This window comes from Zonotrichia albicollis, chromosome 4 (assembly GCF_047830755.1).
Source record: "Zonotrichia albicollis isolate bZonAlb1 chromosome 4, bZonAlb1.hap1, whole genome shotgun sequence".
NCBI lineage: Eukaryota > Metazoa > Chordata > Aves > Passeriformes > Passerellidae > Zonotrichia > Zonotrichia albicollis.
Window position 1 is genome coordinate 12,288,815 of NC_133822.1, and position 17,229 is coordinate 12,306,043.

At 39.0% G+C, this 17,229-nt stretch overlaps 1 protein-coding gene across 15 annotated transcripts in view; it reads left to right on the plus strand.

Annotated features, from left to right (window-relative positions):
• MAGI2 (membrane associated guanylate kinase, WW and PDZ domain containing 2) overlaps nucleotides 1-17,229 on the plus strand; it is a 702,271-nt gene that overhangs the window by 114,069 nt on the left and 570,973 nt on the right. The window contains exon 1 of one of the 15 annotated variants that reach the window (XM_074538814.1): nucleotides 3,703-3,715. The exons of the other annotated variants lie outside the window; for them this stretch is intronic. The gene's annotated coding sequence lies outside the window, so the exon portion shown is untranslated. Of the gene's footprint in view, nucleotides 1-3,702; nucleotides 3,716-17,229 lie in introns of those variants that run through there. 15 annotated transcript variants of the gene reach the window in all.

Sequence of the window (17,229 nt, forward strand, 5' to 3'; positions counted from 1 at the left end):
TAAATCATCTTCATGCCATGCTCTCCAAATTATTCTAAATATAATATTGCAATGTTTCTTTTTTTATTCCTTTATCTCATCTCAGCCCACTGGAATTTGTGGTCCCAAGCTGTGTAATGGTTAAGTTTGGCTATTGATTTATTGCTCAATGCCTCCTTGCTGGCATGCTGAACTCATGGGCATGATTCCCTTTCGAATCCCACTGGGAACAGAGTTCAAGAACTGTGTTGTTTGCCTAAAATATGCTAATCTCAGAGAGGTCATCACTCATAGGTTTGGCTGTGTGCAATCCCTCCCACTGGTTGCTCTGACAGGGTCTGTCCTGCTGGCTGTGAATGCATTTGCTGTCGTTCTTCAGAGATCTTTCAGTTAATTTCCCTATCCTCACAGGAAACCTTATCAGTTTATAAAGACCTTTCCAATCCAAAAATTTCTAGGATACTTTGAAGTTAGGTGAGGGCAGGGGGAGAAAGTCATATTCACCTACCTCCTCTACCCAGTCTATTTTTGTTCAAGGACATTTTGCCTCTGCAGAATTCCTGTCAGCCTCAGGGCAGGGATGTTTTGTATCACTGAGACCATGATCTGCTTTATTGCTTTGAGCAGATGCATGCAAAAGCTGTGCAACATGGCCAAAATGGGAGCTATGGGCAGTGTTTTTTCCAGAGGAGTGTATCATATTTGCCTGACAAGGCAAAGACTGACAGTCTTTGGTTCTGGTGTTAGGGTGAGCATTTAATCAGAGTAGCAGTGGATGGATCTTAGTTTGGGCACACAACTCTCTTCTAGTTTTTCATCACTGTGGTTTTTCAACCTCATTGTGGTAACACATGGCAGTCCTTGGGAAAGAGAGAAGCTTGGGAAATGTAATTTGTTATTCTAGCTTAATTTTTATGAGTTGATAGGTAAAATTGCATCACTCTTGTTACCTATTTTTGTTTTGGCTCTGGAAATGTGATATGTACAAGATGTCTTAAATTAGCGTATCGATATGATAGTGATAGGTAGCAGTATGGTGTTCCTGTCTTTCACCTCACAGAGGCAGGGACCAAAATGGCAAAGCATTCATGGTGCTCCAAAAACCCTGATATAAGTGTTCTGTGCATTGGCTCCATATATTAGCAGGTGGGAGACTTAGGTTGTGCATTGGGTTTTTTTCAAGCTACTTTTCTTAGTGCATATTTGCTGATAGCACTGTCATCACAGGAAGTTGTGCATATTAATTGATAAGGGTTAAACTCCTGTGGGTCCGGAGTTCCCTCAGCTGCAACCTGATCTGAAATAGAGAGTATGCTAAGCAAGTGTACTTCTTTCACATGGTTGTTTCTATATCCAGTTTTGGTGCCTGTTGGAGGCAGGATCTCAGATGATCTGGATCTTTACAGGAATGTCTGCACTGAGCCAGAGCCCCTTTTATCTTATGTTCTTGTGATATTCGGGATGGAGGTATATGACAGGCAAAATCTCAACTCTGAATATGTTAGCAAAGTTTTTTATAAAATCATCTCCCAGTGAAGCAGATATTCTGTTCTATGATATTTGCATTCATTAAAGATGAATAGTGCAGCTTTTGTTGAACATTAGAGGGTGTTCAGGTAATATAAAAGCAGGGGACCTTTTGGCCTCAAAGTCATTGGAGAGGTAATTACTGTAATTGTAAAACTACATTGTTTCTTTTCATCACAGCTTGATGCATATACTGTATATTTTACTTAATATTTGTGTAAAACCTCCAATCTTAAATAATACATGCTGTTCTTTGGTGCATGAAGGTCTATGGTCTGTTTAAAAGGAAAAATGTGATGTACTTTATGGTTGGAGAGATGCAGTGTGAGCAGTGACAGCAGACAGAAGATGGATAAGAGCTACCAATCATTACCATTAAGGGAAGCGTTGGTGAAAGCTCTCTGTGCTTTTTAAAAACCAGATGGGTCAGCTTCAAAAGTTCTAACACTTTGGCTAATAATTTAGATTAGTCATCCAAGTCTAGCTCTTTCTTTTCCCTGAGTCTTTCTGCCTGAATGCTGACAGCACTGTTTGGAAATGCAGGAGGGAGAGCCAGAAGGAAAAGCAGATAGTACTTCAGTAGCTTTCCATAGCATACAGAGTAGCTTTGGGCCAGGAGAGAAAGAACACAATTTGGTAGCTGTTGGCCCAAGTGTGAAAGCTTCAGGTGTGGAAGGTTCCCTGCTTCCTTTCCCTTCAGAGATCCCCTCTGCCAGTGAGGAGGCACCTGTGTCCTGGCAGCTGTGCTGGAAGGCATTGATCAGGCTGAAGGACTCAGCTTTCTGTGCTCCAGCTTGAGCATGCAGTTATGGAGCTTAGTGCTGCCTTCCTTTTCCATGCCAGCCTTCTCAGGAGGTCAGCCCTGGTATCTCAGTCCTTCAGGGGCAAAGCTGATCACAGGGTTTGGGTCTTGGTTTTATAATATTTCCTGACCTTCAAGTGCATCGAGAGTTGTTTGAAGAAAAATTAATTCCTAGAAATGTCTGCATTCAGTTTTGCTCACCTTTTCAGAAGAGAATCATAAGAACAGATTCCCCAAAGTACATAAACAGGTGGTCTAAAGGATAATCTGTTTGAACTGTTTTTTTCTTACATTTTGAAATCCAGTAGGGAGGGCTAATCTTTTGGCCTTCAGTTCCCTTTCTGCCCTCCCAGTGAAGGATGCAGAAGAAAGAATAAGGCACAGATCTAATCTGATTTGCCAAGAGATTTGGATTTTGGTTTGTTTTTTTTTTTCCCTTCTACAGGGAAGAAAGATCCTATCTGAACTGGGAGATTAAGTGGAAACGCTGGTGTATAAGTAGTGGAATTTCAAGGAGTGTGAATATATTCCTAAAAGGACTGTGAATGTAGCTGCCCCAAAAAAGCAATATCCACTCCTGTGTTTAATGCTGCTTGGGAAGATGGAACTTTTAAGGAAGAAGTCTTTCTTCCACTTGTAGAAATCCAAACCAGTATCTGGGTGTTTCCACAAATTACAGGTACCACTGTGAGTTTCTGTGCCCTTGTGTCTGCAGTTGCAGATGACAATGTTTTAGCCCTGCTTCAGATGATACTGTTTTTATTCCTGCTTCTTTCTTCCTGTGACTAAAGGGAAAGAAAACTAATACAGAGAAAGAAGTGCCCTCTTGCTAACAACACATTTATTAGCCTACTGTCCTGACTGCTTCAGTCCCCAGAGACAAAATCTTCCCTATATTTTGTGAGGCTATGGAATTTATCACTCCTACTAATGGTCTGATGTGCGTGACTGTCTGACAAGGGTTTGTCCCTTGTTTTTAACTTGGAGATGTTTGCCCTTTCTCTTGCTAACCCTTTGCAGACTACAAATCAAAGTTGTAGCTTCAGCTTCCATGTCTGTATGGTAAAAAAGCTGCAAAACCAAATTTTTGTTACTTAATACCAAGATAGATAAAAGCCTGAAAGATCATGTAACATTGTGCCCTTGCTTTCACCAGTGTTCTAACACGGGGGCTCAGTGTATGATTTCTGCTCTTTTTATATTAAAAAAAACCAAGCCACTTTAATAGGAGTGAGATATAGCTGTGTCAGCATGCTCACACAGTCCTCTGCATCCCCTCTTCCAGAGGTTTATCTGTGAAAGTGATACATGGGCACTGAAGTTAGATGCCTTGGAAAATCCCAGCTCTCAGTGCCAGAGCAGAAAATTGTGCTGAAAGCTTGGACTGACCAGAATCCATCACAGTTGGTGAACTTTTTAATTTCTTTTTTCTTTTTTTTCTGTCAGATTCCTCTGAAAGGAGTAAGTGTTGAGTGGCAAGTCTGGGGCAGTCCCCAAAGCAAAACAAGAGGGAGTATCACTTTGCAAGTGGTTTCTGGAATGACTCCAGACCTTAGAACAAGCTGTATGGCTCCTAACCACCCTTCCTGGACTTGGTCCTTGCAATTAGAAAGGAACTTTCAGTCTGGGAAATGACAGCCAGCTATAGCTTCAGACAAAAGGAGAAAAATGGGCATTGTCCAGAGGGGGAAAGTAGTGGAGCTGTGCAAGAATCTGGCTGCTAAGTTGTCTGTGGAGAAGAAACCATGAAACATGGCTGTTGGATCCTAATGATACAGGATCTTTAGGCATCTTTGGATAAAGCCATGGGAAGCAATGTATAGATTCTCTATAAATACCTCCAAAGAAGCTGCTGTTGTTAGATCCCCATTCACTGTCCACATCTCTTGCAGTACACAGGTGATTTTATTAATTTAGGACATTGGCTTTTCTTCACTAAATATAAATGTAAATAATGTTTCATTTTATCTTAAAAATAATTCTTAATATTGAAACGTCTCCTGGGTTACAGAAATATTAAAGTCAGTGCATAGAGTAATAGAAGATGGAAATGCATTCTGCTGATCATTCCCTCCAGGGACAGCAAAAAACCTCTATGCTCTTTTATGCAGTATCATGGTTTGTGAGTAAAACCAGACCTGGTGTAGTAAGTGCTATACTAGGAGGCCTGGATGGAATATGCAGCCTCATTTACTAGAAACTGATTTTGGAAGGATACTAGCTGATCTTGAAAAGGCATGTCTGTGTGAGGGGGAAAAAACTCTATAGCTGCTTGGGAAATCATCTGGGCACCATGATTTCATTTGCAAGTGTGCTTCAGTGACTTGGTGTTCATGTTAATCCTCTCAAAAATTTCTCCATGCTGCATCATATCACCCTACTGGCAGAAGTCAAGATCCAAAATGTCATTATTTATAAGGGATTCGCCTGTTTAGCTGATGAATGATCCTTAACCATGTGGTATCAGGAAGAGCAAAGTGAAATAGTTTGGGGACTGGATAGCTAATAGAGAAGGAGTAATATCCCCTGAATCTCAAAGGACCATTGTCATCTCTCATGAATAACTGCTTTGTTCCTGCTAGGACAGCCAGTGTGTGTGGCAGACTTTGTGTGAAGAAATTGGAAGATATATAATAGTGCCTTGCAGCTGAAAAAAATCAGCATCTTTTGTGGACTAAGTAGGAGTACCAAGGAGAAAACTCGCCCCAAGGTTTGCAGGGTCAATAGCGTGGAAAAACCTGTCCCTAGAATATCCTTGATCATTGTATATGTATTTTTCCCTCTTCTTTTTCTCTTTTTTTTTCTTTTAACATGATAACAGTTATGAAACACCTTGTAGTCTCTTCAAGCATCAGAACTTGTCTGAGCAGGTGATAAATGATGTCTTGCAGATTGGAAAGGTTGCTGCTATGTATCTTCACAGAGCTCTCGAGAGCCAGATAAAATACGTGAAGGAAGCAACAGAAGAAATACTCATGCATTTTTGCCAAGAAGGGTTGGAAATGCTGATTAGCATAAGAGGAGGATTTAAAACATACTTCTTTCTTAATTAGGACGTGTCAGGTTATCAAACTCAGCTCTCAGGTCATGGAAATTGAAATAGATACCAACATGAAAGGGTGGCCACTTTGCTGAACTTCATAGCAAAGCTAGAAAACCTGGCTAATTCTTATGTTAAAGTCAAAGCATGACTGTGAATTTATTGTCTCTAGTATCTTAGTGCTTGCATGTTTTGGTTCTATTGCTGCCTTTGGAGCATTTTTCTTACATTCATTAAAATGATCATTTTAAGTAGGTCTGTGTTTAGCCTGTTAAGGGAAGAGAATCTTCCTGAAAGGTTAATTCATCCTGATGGAAACCATTCTGGCAGTGCTAGCTACAGGGATATACAGATGAAGCATACATTCTCTTTGGTCCTAAACTAAAGCATTGATTATTTTGGTCATTTGTTGAGTTGGAAGCCTTCTTGGTTGAGATCCAGAATGATACTTATACTTTGGAAAGCTGTTCCTGAGAGCCACAACCAAAGTTTTCCTCAGTAAAAGCGATAAATATTTATTTTCCCTTTCAAGCATAAACATTAAGAACATTAGTACTGTTACTTTTACAATGAAGGTGAGGAAATTGCATGTCCTATAATGAGATCTGCTTGTTAAAATGTCATGGTGTACTGAAAACATTAATATGGGCTTTTGCCAAGTAATTTATAATGGTCACTTGGTGGCAGATTTGAGCAGGTGTCTTTTTCAGTGGTCAGAATTAAATAAAAACATGTTCTTAATTCTGAGCCGTCCATATTTAAAGAGTATTTACATTTCATCCTCTGGAGTTGATAATGCAGCAAAAATCATATTTTGATAATTCTCGTAGAATCATTGCAATAAAGAATAGGCGCATTTTCCTCTGCTTTTCCCTTTCATTTTTCCTTCTCTGATACAGCAAGAAGTATTTGCTTGGTCATCACAGAGAATATTTTCCAGGTTCAGAAATGTAATTTTCTATCGGAAGTTTTCATTATATTGAATTGGAGATCTGGCATGCCTGTGATCTGTGATGAGACACTATGGAAAACCACCAGGTAGGCATAACTCCTCTGTAATTGAGGAAAGCAGAGTGAAATAATGGTTATAAAAGTTGTACCAGCAGATTAATTTCCAGGGGTGCTTATTATTATCAGAAGAATGTGACAGTTATTGTTGTGATGGAAAGCTGCCATCCATTTTACTGGATCTGCACACATTATTAAAGACCATAGGAAGAAAAGCAAGTAGTTTACAGTTGGAGTAGGGTAGATGTTTTAAAATTCTGTTATTTTGTGAAGCTTTGACTGCTGACAATAACTTCCAAGCAGAAGGAATGTAGTACTGTGGATTTGCCAACACTATTTGCACAAGAAATAAAATGTTGTTTCCTCAGAGAAAAAAACCTTCAGAGGTTTTGACAATTTGGCCCTTTTTTGGTGCTAAAATGTTAATGAGCATTAGTGGTTCATTTCCATTAATCTTCCCTGGGAAAAAGAGACTTGTGCAGTCTTTTGTCTCTGAATGCAGATATTGGGATGCAGGTGATAGTTTCAAAATCAATTGTCCAATTTAAGCCAAGTTTGACAGAAAAAATAAATTCCAGTGGTTATGGTACTGAAGGCTTTGGAAAAGGGAGAATCAGGTGTAGTGCAGTTTGAGCACAGGAACATTTAGATACTGGTGAATTCATGTGGGAAAGACCCCAAGCTGGATTGGTGCATTTACCAAAACTTTTCTTATTCTGTTTCTTGTAAATTAAAAGTTGTCAAATGAAGATTAGAACAACCTCATCAGCTTCTGTTTTGTTCCTGTGTCTGATCTAGTTCAAGGAGGATTGGCATTGGCACAGGGAGACAGTAATAGAGCTCAGCCCAGCATCATGTTCTGCTTAGTTTCTTTCAGAACATAACTTTGTTTCTAATACTGCTTCTGATGTTTGTAAATATCACCCCTATTGTTCATAGACTTTTTGAGGAAAAAAAGAGGCTCGTTTTTCAAAATGCTTATTTGATTTAAGGCTCATGTGATAAAGTCAAGCCGAGAAACACCTTTTACCTTTATCTTGTCCCTAAAAGATTTAAAAAACGTGTGTCCTTTTTAAAGTATCTTGGGAGACTTTTTCAGGCCTGATAGTCTGTTGATTCCATAGTGTGCACTGCCTCATCTTCCATACCTCTCAGTTTCTGCAGCAGGGAATACAGGCAGATTTCAGGAAAATCCCACCGAAGGAACACTCGAGAATTTCACGGTTTTGACGTAGTTGATCAGTGCTGTCTTTTCAGCTGACCTTCATCAGAAGAAAGATGATCTCTTTACCAGTATTTGTCTCAATTCAAAAGTCTTTTATAGAGGTTTACAGATGTATGAAGCCATTTCTTTTTCTTCTTCCAACTATTCCCATATTTATGCCTGTACCTCCCTTAATTGCATTGGATGCAGAAATCTCTCTTAATAGAATGAGCACCACATTTTTCAGTGTCACTGCAGTGCCATCCATCAAGGACTTTATCCGTCATCTAATTGTATTAACCTTGAGTAATTTCATTAGGTCAGCAGAACACAGAAAGCAAAAAGGCTTTACCAGTTCTGTTTCTATACTTTAATGTAGAAACTGATTGCCTATATAGGCAAATAAGCACACAGCCAATCATGTGGGAAACCAGTCATTAGACTGTTACCCCATTACAGTGGGCAACAAAAAACCCATATCCTTCTGGGCCTCCTTTTGATCTCCTCCTAGGCCATACTTTCAGAAGCCATCTCAGAATTTGTGCTAATCGTACTGAATATGCTAAACAAGGAAACTTGCACATTTCCTTGATAAAATCCAAGATTAGTCACGTCTTTGTAGAAAACAGCAAAGTCCCCTCTATCTTCCTTTCACTATGAGCTCCAGCATCACTTAATACATTTGGAAGAGAAGGTCATGAAAGTTTCTGGACAAAAGATGATTCAGTGATCAAGATAGAAATGTATTATTTAGGTACAGATTTGGAGGAAAAAATAAAAGTTTAGTAAGAATTTTTTCTGGGGCAGGGACAGGAGGCATATTTTTTACGATTCCAGAAGTATGTTGCCTTATGATATAGGTCATCTCAATCTGCTTTTGACACAAAATAATCATTGAAAAGAATTCTATTCCTTTGTGAAAACATGTCCTAGATTTTGCTGACCACTTTGTATTTTTTGAAGAGCCTGTTTTAAAAACCCAGAAAAACCATTAGCAAGACTTACAGAGCCTTAGAATCTCTATTTAAAGACTTTGGTTCTTAATTTGACCCAGCTTTGATGTAATTATGTCTGGAAAGATGTTACTTGCTAAGTCCCTAGCTTCACTGAACACGAGCAACAGTTTCCACTGTTCCAATTACAGCAAACAGGTCTAACTCAGTGGCAGTTTGCAAATCCATCAAGAGTGATGCAAGATGTGGATATCACATGATACTGTAGAATACAGAAAGAAGAAAATGAAAAATTCCCTTCACATCCACATAGGTCACTGCTCAGGACCGTTCAATCCTGGGGTGATAGCAGGAAAATGTTTTGCTGTCTGCCATGCTGTAATTTCTGCTGCATGTTAAATACAATGGACAAGGATAATGGTAAAAGTTCAGGTCTGTTTTAAGTGCATTTAAGTGATCTGTAACAGTACTTGTCTGTTTTTATTCTAGACATCATAACTGCTTATAAGACATCTTGCAATATAACCCTCTGTATCTTCTATCTTTGTCTTTGCTGGAGAAGGTGAGCTTTAGACAAAATGTCTTTCCTTTCTTATTTGTAGCTAGTTTTAATAAAGTAGGAACTGGTATTTGCCTTTTGAATAATGGCATTGAAATGAATAAATAATTGAATTAAAAATGGAGCATTATCTAGGCATAAAATTTTTTTAGAAATTTGTCTTCACAGTGCCACTGTGTGTATATTCCTTTTCTGCATGATAGCTGATTAATCTGTTTCGACAGCAACTTAATTTTGCTAGCTAAGATATAGGGCTGGGCATCTATTAGCAAGTATTTCTTGTGAGGCACTTGCCTGGGGCTAGTTTCTTATTTAAATGAAGAACCTTCTGAAGCACATCAACTAAGTAACTCTACCTGGGTGTGCTTGAAATATTATGCATGTCTCTGTTACTAATCAGAGAACAGCATAAAAATAAGACTGAAAATCAGTGTGTGAAAACCAGTTTTAAGATGGGGTTCTTCTTCTCTTCTCTTGAAAAGAAACTAATTAGTATATGCTCCTTCCTCCTTTAACTTTTATTATGTATTTTCTTCTTCTAGGATGCTCTTATATTAGCTATCTCCATATGTACTAAAATTTTTGACTATTTCTAATGTAGTATGATTTTAAAAGTGGCAACATTTGTTCTATTATGGCTGATCAGAGGTGGACTGTTTAAGGAAACCTAGCATTTGAAAGAAACAGGAACCAGCAGCCTCTTTATACTGAGCGGGGAAATGTGACCGTGTTCTCAGCGGGAGGGAAGAGATGAGGATCTGACTCCATGTTTCAGAAGGCTGATTTATTATTTTATTTTATATATTATATTAAAACTATACTAAAAGAATAGAAGAAAGGATCTCATCAGAAGGCTAGCTAAGAATAGAAAAAGAAGGAATGAATAACAAAGGTTTGTGTCTCGGACAGAGAGTCCGAGCCAGCTGACTGTGATTGGCCATTAATTAGAAACAACCACAGGAGACCAATCACAGATGCACCTGTTGCATTCCACAGCAGCAAATAACCATTGTTTGCATTTTGTTCCTGAGGCCTCTCAGCTTCTCAGGAGGAAAAATCCTAAGGAAAGGATTTTTCATAAAAGATGTCTGTGACAGGGAAATTAAGTGTAAAGGCTGAAGTAGTGCTTGAGGGTGCAAGTGTAACAGAAATGAAGGGTGCAGCAGCCAAGGGACAGCACTGTGTCACCCTCATTGCACCCACAGCGGCCAAGGGACAGCACTGTGTCACCCTCACTGCACCCACAGCGGCCAAGGGACAGCACAGTGTCACACCCATTGCACCCACAGCAGCCAGGGGACAGCAGTGTCACCCTCGCTGCACCCACAGCGGCCAGGGGACAGCACTGTGTCACACCCATTGCACCCACAGCAGCCAGGGGACAGCAGTGTCACCCTCATTGCACCCACAGCAGCCAAGGGACAGCACAGTGTCACACCCATTGCACCCACAGCTGCCCCTTGCACACACAGCCAGGGCCACCCAAGCTTCTCTCAAGATCAATCCTTGAAGATACAACTACAGCTGCTTAAATACGAAGAGTTGCTCCATGGGCCAGGGAGAGATTAAATTATTTTCTTTTCCAATGATGTTCTAGTCTGCTGCTGTTGTAGGCATTTTTAATATTTTTTTTTTGGTGTTCAAATGAAGCCAGAAATGGGTTGATCCCATTCTGGGGGGAAAAAAAACACCCACAAGCAAACCAGTCAACCAAAAAACCAAAAAAAACCCCACAACTAAAACCCAAACCAAACAAAGAAAAAACAATAACAAAACAATTTCAAAAAAAGCCCTCAAAGGCACAGTGTTTTTTGCTTGTTTACAGTATTAAATTCTCAGGTAGCAATGATGACTGTGAGGCAAGAAAAGATCTGGAGGGTCAGGGAATAATATTGAACATCTGAGTAGGGAGAAAAGTGTGTGATGCCTCTGAATTCCCTTTTTATGAGGGATTAGTCACCAAAATATTTAGAAAAAGAAACAGCTCTTTGATGGAACATGAGTTGTATTTGGGGCTAGATAAAAATAAAAAATGTCTGCAGTGGAACAATGGAATGGGTGAGGGGAAATACCTTCTGATCATAGCTTACTTGCTAGAAGTAAAATGATAATTTCTTAAAATAAGAAGTCCTTGGAAGCTGACCTCTAATCCTATTTTTGACCCTTATCTTTATTTTCTAACAGATACAAGTTAAAGAGCCATCTTATTTCCTACTGAAATATTTTATTTCCTTTCAAATTGCTTGAAATGACTGTTCCTCATCCTGACCTTGTGGCATTTAAATAAAATAGAACAAAATGAGTACACTATATGAACAGAAGCCACGAGAAAGGACAGCCATAAGGAGAAGCACATTTGTGTAAAATTGTTTAAACTGTGATGTTCTTTTGCACTGCATAACCAAATGCAAATATTGTGTTGAATGAAAAATGCTAAAGGGTGCCACAGAGAGTGGAGAATAACTGGAAGAAAAGAAAGGGCACATGAGGTAAAAACAAAAAATAAAAAAGGTGGATTCTGGCAGGGCATATGTGACACCAATGATGCAAAAATACAGAATAGAGCAGAATGTGCAGCAGAAGAAGTGAAAGTAATAGAGATTAAAGGGAACAAAAGAAAAGTGGAATAAAAGAGCAACATAAAAATGGAGAATAAAACTTTATAAGAATTTAAATAAGATGGAACTGAGTTTTAAGTGGCTAAATGGGGAATTAAAGAAATATGGAAATATAATCCAGAGTTGGAGTAGACTCCTGTCTTTAGCAGTTGATTCTTTATAGACTTTGAATGCTGCATGTAAATATTCTCAAATGATGTGTTAATCTGGTGGCACTAATATTATTCAACCTTTAAAAATTGCTACTTTCAGGGAACACTTCCCACAAAAGTAATTTACTGGACAACCCCAGCAATTTTGAGTTTTAATAAATCAAAAGCTACAAGCAATTAATGGAACTGCTCTGTTAAGTACTTGCTAGTAAAAATCCCTCTTAAAATAATGTTTCTAGGATTATGCCCCCTGTAGTTTTTTAAATATTCCAGAAGTGGTAGAGTTCCCACAACTCCCCTGAAGTAATTATTTCACAGTTTAAGAAATCTGTGAAGATAACTTCGGAGATCAGCTTCAGTCTTTGTCTTTAACTCAGTTAATTGCACAGAAACAATTGTGAGAAACAACTCATTCAGTATTAGCTTTTGTCCCTTGGAAAACTGTCTCCAAGTTCCTTCACAAGCTGCTGTCTGGCTAAATTGCAGATATATTTGAAACTACTTTCTTAGCTCTTGGTTTCATTTCCCAGGTCATCCTGTAGCTCTCCTGTGGTTCTTTTCTGGACTCTGAGCAGTTTCTCCTTCCTTCTGCTTCACTCTGCAAAATTGAGTTTAGATTTTATGTGGGTGCCATGGAGTGCCACAATTGCTGTGTATCATATCTGTATTGTCTCTAACATTTAATGTGAAGGTCAGAGCTAAGTACAAGTCATCACAGTTTAATCAGATTTGTTTGGGTTTTTTTTTTGCGGGGATGTGGGGGGTATGTTAGTGGTGTATTGGATAGTTTTGCTTTTTTTTTTCTTTTCCTCAATCTCTGTCACAATGGAAGCATTTCCTCCACCTCCACCCTGAAGAAAACCCAAAGTGTTTTATGACAACACTGCTGAAATTGAGGACACAGCCCCCAGATTTGTTCCTGTAGGTCCCCAGTGCTTGCAGCCAGGGAAGAGAAAAGCTGGAGGGATCTCAGAGCAAGCCCTGTGCTGCTCCTCCAGCACGGATGTGAGCAAAGGTTGCCACCTGCCAATGGGTTCTTCAAGCATCCACATGTGGAATATACTTGGAAGTGGCATCAGCAGGCCCCAAGGCTGGATGTGCCCCAGGCTGTGGATGTGTGGGTTCCAGAGCCTGGACCCTGGGATGTGGCAGCTCCTCAGACCTCTGCTTCCAGGCTGGAGCACATGGTCTGGGAGGGCCTGAGGAGGCAGCAATGGGGCAGAAAGCAAGCTTGACCTGTCTGCTTGACTATGTCAATGAGTATTTTAACTTATAGGTTTTATAGACTGCAGCTGATACAGTTAAGGTCTGAGATCCCCTCCGTGCCCTGAGCTGGATGTAGTTTGCTATGCTGAATTGTTACCATTTAATTACACATGTTCAGCATGTGTATAATAAGCATGTGTAAGGTGCTGCTTTCATGGAAAAGTAGTTGGCTTCAACTGCCTAGTTGAAGATACCACAAATAAACAGGGATTGTTGGATGGCAAACCTCATTTGTGGACAGCTATGAAATATTCCAATAAGACAGTGGTGCAGTAGTAGTGAGCCTGAGTTACTGCAGACCTACAATTAATCTGTTCACCAGTGTTTTTGAATTTGGTTGAGTCCTGCTCTGGGTAGACCATGGTTTTCCGTGGGGATTCTGAATTTGGTTTGTATGACCATCCAAGTCTCTAATTCCAGTTGCAGAAACACTTCTTGTTCTTTTAGTGCAAGTTCTGCTCCAATCTTGCTGTGTTCTGAGCAGAGACTTAGTTACCACCTCCACTCAACAAGGACCCCAAGTAGGTAACTTTTGCCTGAGTAACCTGATTTTGGTTGTACTAAACCCAGACCTCAGATCCATCCACACCCTCAGCAGTGCCTGCCACAGGTGTTTAAGAAGGCTTTTTAGACAGGATCATCTGGTTGTGAGAATTCCCTAAAGGACTTTAATGCCTTCCAGCACATCATAATCAGATCTCATAAAGTTTAGGAGAGGGCTTGCTATTCAATAGTTGTCAGTGGATTTTTCTTCCATAAAATTGTCCAGCCATTTTGTGAACTGAGGTATAAACATTGTAAATCCTTTGGGAAGTAAAATAACATCTTTATAGTGAGATATATAGAGAAATGCCTTTTGTTACAACCTGCTATTTGATGGCATTTTTTGATGCCTCCTAGTCCTTGTTTAAGAAGGCAGTGAATAAATATTGCCTATTCATTCATCATTCCAGATTTCTTTATTTCTTTCCTGTCTCACCTACTTTTATCTTTTCCAGGCTCAAAAGTCCCATTGTATACAGTGTATGTCCTCTGCTGTAATATTTCCCATTTTGCTTTATTTCAGTTTGGGTCACTGTGCCTAATGGACTTTGCATTCATTCCATCAGTACTTCATAAGAGTCGATATGGTCAATGAGTTTGTTTCTCTGAAACCCTAACCTTGAGGTCTTATTCCTTTTTGGTGATAACTATTTCAGAACCAACCACAGCATACAGTTTCTTTCATTAGATATTGATATATGTGCATTTTGTTTGTTTCATTTTATATTTCATTTTTGTCTTTCTCTTCACTCAGTGCCTTGACACTCTTCTGCAGCACATGGAGTTGGCCTTTGTCTTTCCTCCATGGAATAGTTTATATTATCCCTCACATTTGCTGCTACCCTGCTCATTTCTTCATCCAGCCAGAACTTGCCCTTTTCCTATATTTTCCCCTTTCTTTTTTGCTGATCTGGTTTTAAATATTCAAGAGAAAATAAAATGGAGATCTCTCTGAGTCTTGAAGAGGTTTCCTAAAGCTTCATGCAAATTTGACTCAAGCCTGTGGGTAAATAAACCTTAACAGCTCTAAAAATAACACCTTTACCTTCTCCTATCACTGACAGGCTATTCCACCTGCCCAACTAAGATAAACTCTCTGCCTGAAGGAAGCACAGCAAGGACAAGAGCAGATACTGCAGAGGCATTTAGTAGAAGAGATATTCAGAAAGCACAGACGAGGCAGATGGCACAAACTTACAAGCAGAGGTAGAGAGGACTATGAGGAAACGGCAGCCAGGATAACAGCAGAGCAGTCTGATGTGGCTTTTCCTCTGGCTTTTGCTGAGCCAACAGTGATCTCAGTTTTTAAAATGTGTCTTTGCAAGGTTTTGAGGAGCTCAGAGGCTGCAGATGCCCTGGCTTTTTGCTAAACTGTGGTGGTGGTAGTTACACTTCACGGAATAGCAAGGGTTTCTAACAAGTTACTTCATATGAGCTGCTAGTTTATAATCAGTGTGTGTAAATTTATTACCCAGTCCTTGATTCTTTAAGAGGAAATTATTAAGAGTGTGGAAAATATTTTCAGTTTGAGCATTTGAAACTGCTTGAAAGTTATGCTTAAACTGCTTGAAAGTTATGCTTAATGCAGTCACTTAACATTTTATGTCATGATGTTTGCTTTATTTTTTTTCCCATTTCCAGACTCGAGGTACAGCTCATTAAGCACACCTGTGGCTGTACAGCTACAAAATATTTTGTCATTCAAGATGCATCCCTCTTGTATTAAAATAGTGCTCATGCTCTACAGGGTTTGTTTTCTCTAGTTACAAAATAGCCACAAATGTGCTTTTTAAAGAAAGGAGCTCTTCTGCTTCCAGCTTGCTCACCAAATGGACATTGTGTACTGTGAGGAATGGGAGCAATCCAACTCACTAGAGTCAGAAATTTTCATATGGCTGTTTGCCATTCACAAAGAACAACTGACTATTTCTTGTCCAGATATTATTTGTGTAATTTACATTTCTAAAGGACAAGCAGAAATGCTATTTCTACTGAAGGTAAAATAAACCTTTAAAGCAATGTTTGGCTTAACAGTGAATTTACTGATTAAGCATTTGATTGTTCACTTTCAGGGTCAGTTCAAGAAACACCATGGAAACATCATAAAATGATGGAAGGGACTATAAAAATTATTCAGTACTAAGCTCCCTTCCAGGAGGAGTTCAAGTCCTTTTGCTTTATAAAATAACCATTAATATGTAATTTGCTTTAATTACTGTTATTAATTATGTAGCCTGTGCTTATCTGTACAGTTTTGCATGACTTAGGCTGTATTTGACTAAATAAAAAAAACATTACTTCTAAGTAGGCAGAGACCCCTACTCCTTTATACCAAAGGAAACCAAACACTGTGTGAACTTGTAGTATGCACAGTGCAGTGGTTTGACTCAGCTGACAATTTAAAAAGGATCTGTCATCACGTACAGCAGCTGTCCTTAACATGTAATTGAAAGTATTGTTATAATGGGAAAACAACATTAAACAATTTACTTTTCTATTCAAAGTCTATTCTTTGTGGCCTAGTTTCTTTCTTTCTTTCCATTTTTGTTTGTTTTTTCCTATGATGTCCAAAGCAATTCAATCTGAAAAAGATTGCTTAGTAAATTTAAGTAAAAGAAAACTACCAGGTTTTTATTTTGGTGGATGCATCCGATACTTATTTGTCACAAAGCCTTAAAGTCCAGCAGATCAACACCTTTTGTTGCTCAAACTATTCTGATACTCTTTCTCTGTCATATCCAGGAGATTTGGTTTAAAATTGTTGCTTTCTTCTATTAGAATCTGGACAATCTAAATTCTCCAACTGCTGGCAGTGGCTTTTTTACTGTTACCAATAATCCTAGAAATATGAAAAATCAGAATGTTATGACAAGATTGGTTACACAAGTTAATAATCTATGAAAACTAAAGCAAAGCTTGTAAAATAAAACCTGTTATTTAATCCTATGTGCCTAAACAGATGAAGGAGAATTTGAGCTTCTTAACCAGTGCTGCAGTTTACCATCCACAGCGGGCAACTTAAGAACATTTGCTTGATGTTATTCTACATTTCCCAGTATTTATTCATTCTTCAAAATTATTTGTATTTTTCTTACTCAGTAATGCCTTTAAAATTAGTAAATTTGACTGTAACAAATGTATCTTCAGTTTTTAATGATCAAAATTCTGCCCTGTTTGCGCCTGCCTTCTAAAACCGGAAGAGAACAAATACCCAGTTTTCCTAAGAAAGCCTCCTCCCTTGTGTCTGGCAGGACTGCTGGCAGCAGCCCAAGGTGTTCCTAGAACATGCTGTAAGGCTTTGCACCAGGTGACAGCCAGCAAAGGTACCAAAGCCTACAGGTAGCATTTAGCTCCCAGCAGGCAATCCCCAGCTGTGCTGCTTTGTGTGTCAACCATAAAATGTGTGTTGTCTTTCTGAAGCCTGACTAAGCAGCTTTGGATATTACAAAGGCTCTGCTGCATGTTTTAATTTACATATATTAGTCTTTCTCCTTTTTTTATTACATTGACTAATCAGGACGATATCTTAGCCCAGACATGTTTATAACTGTGTGTGGCTGTGTTTGGCTACATAGATA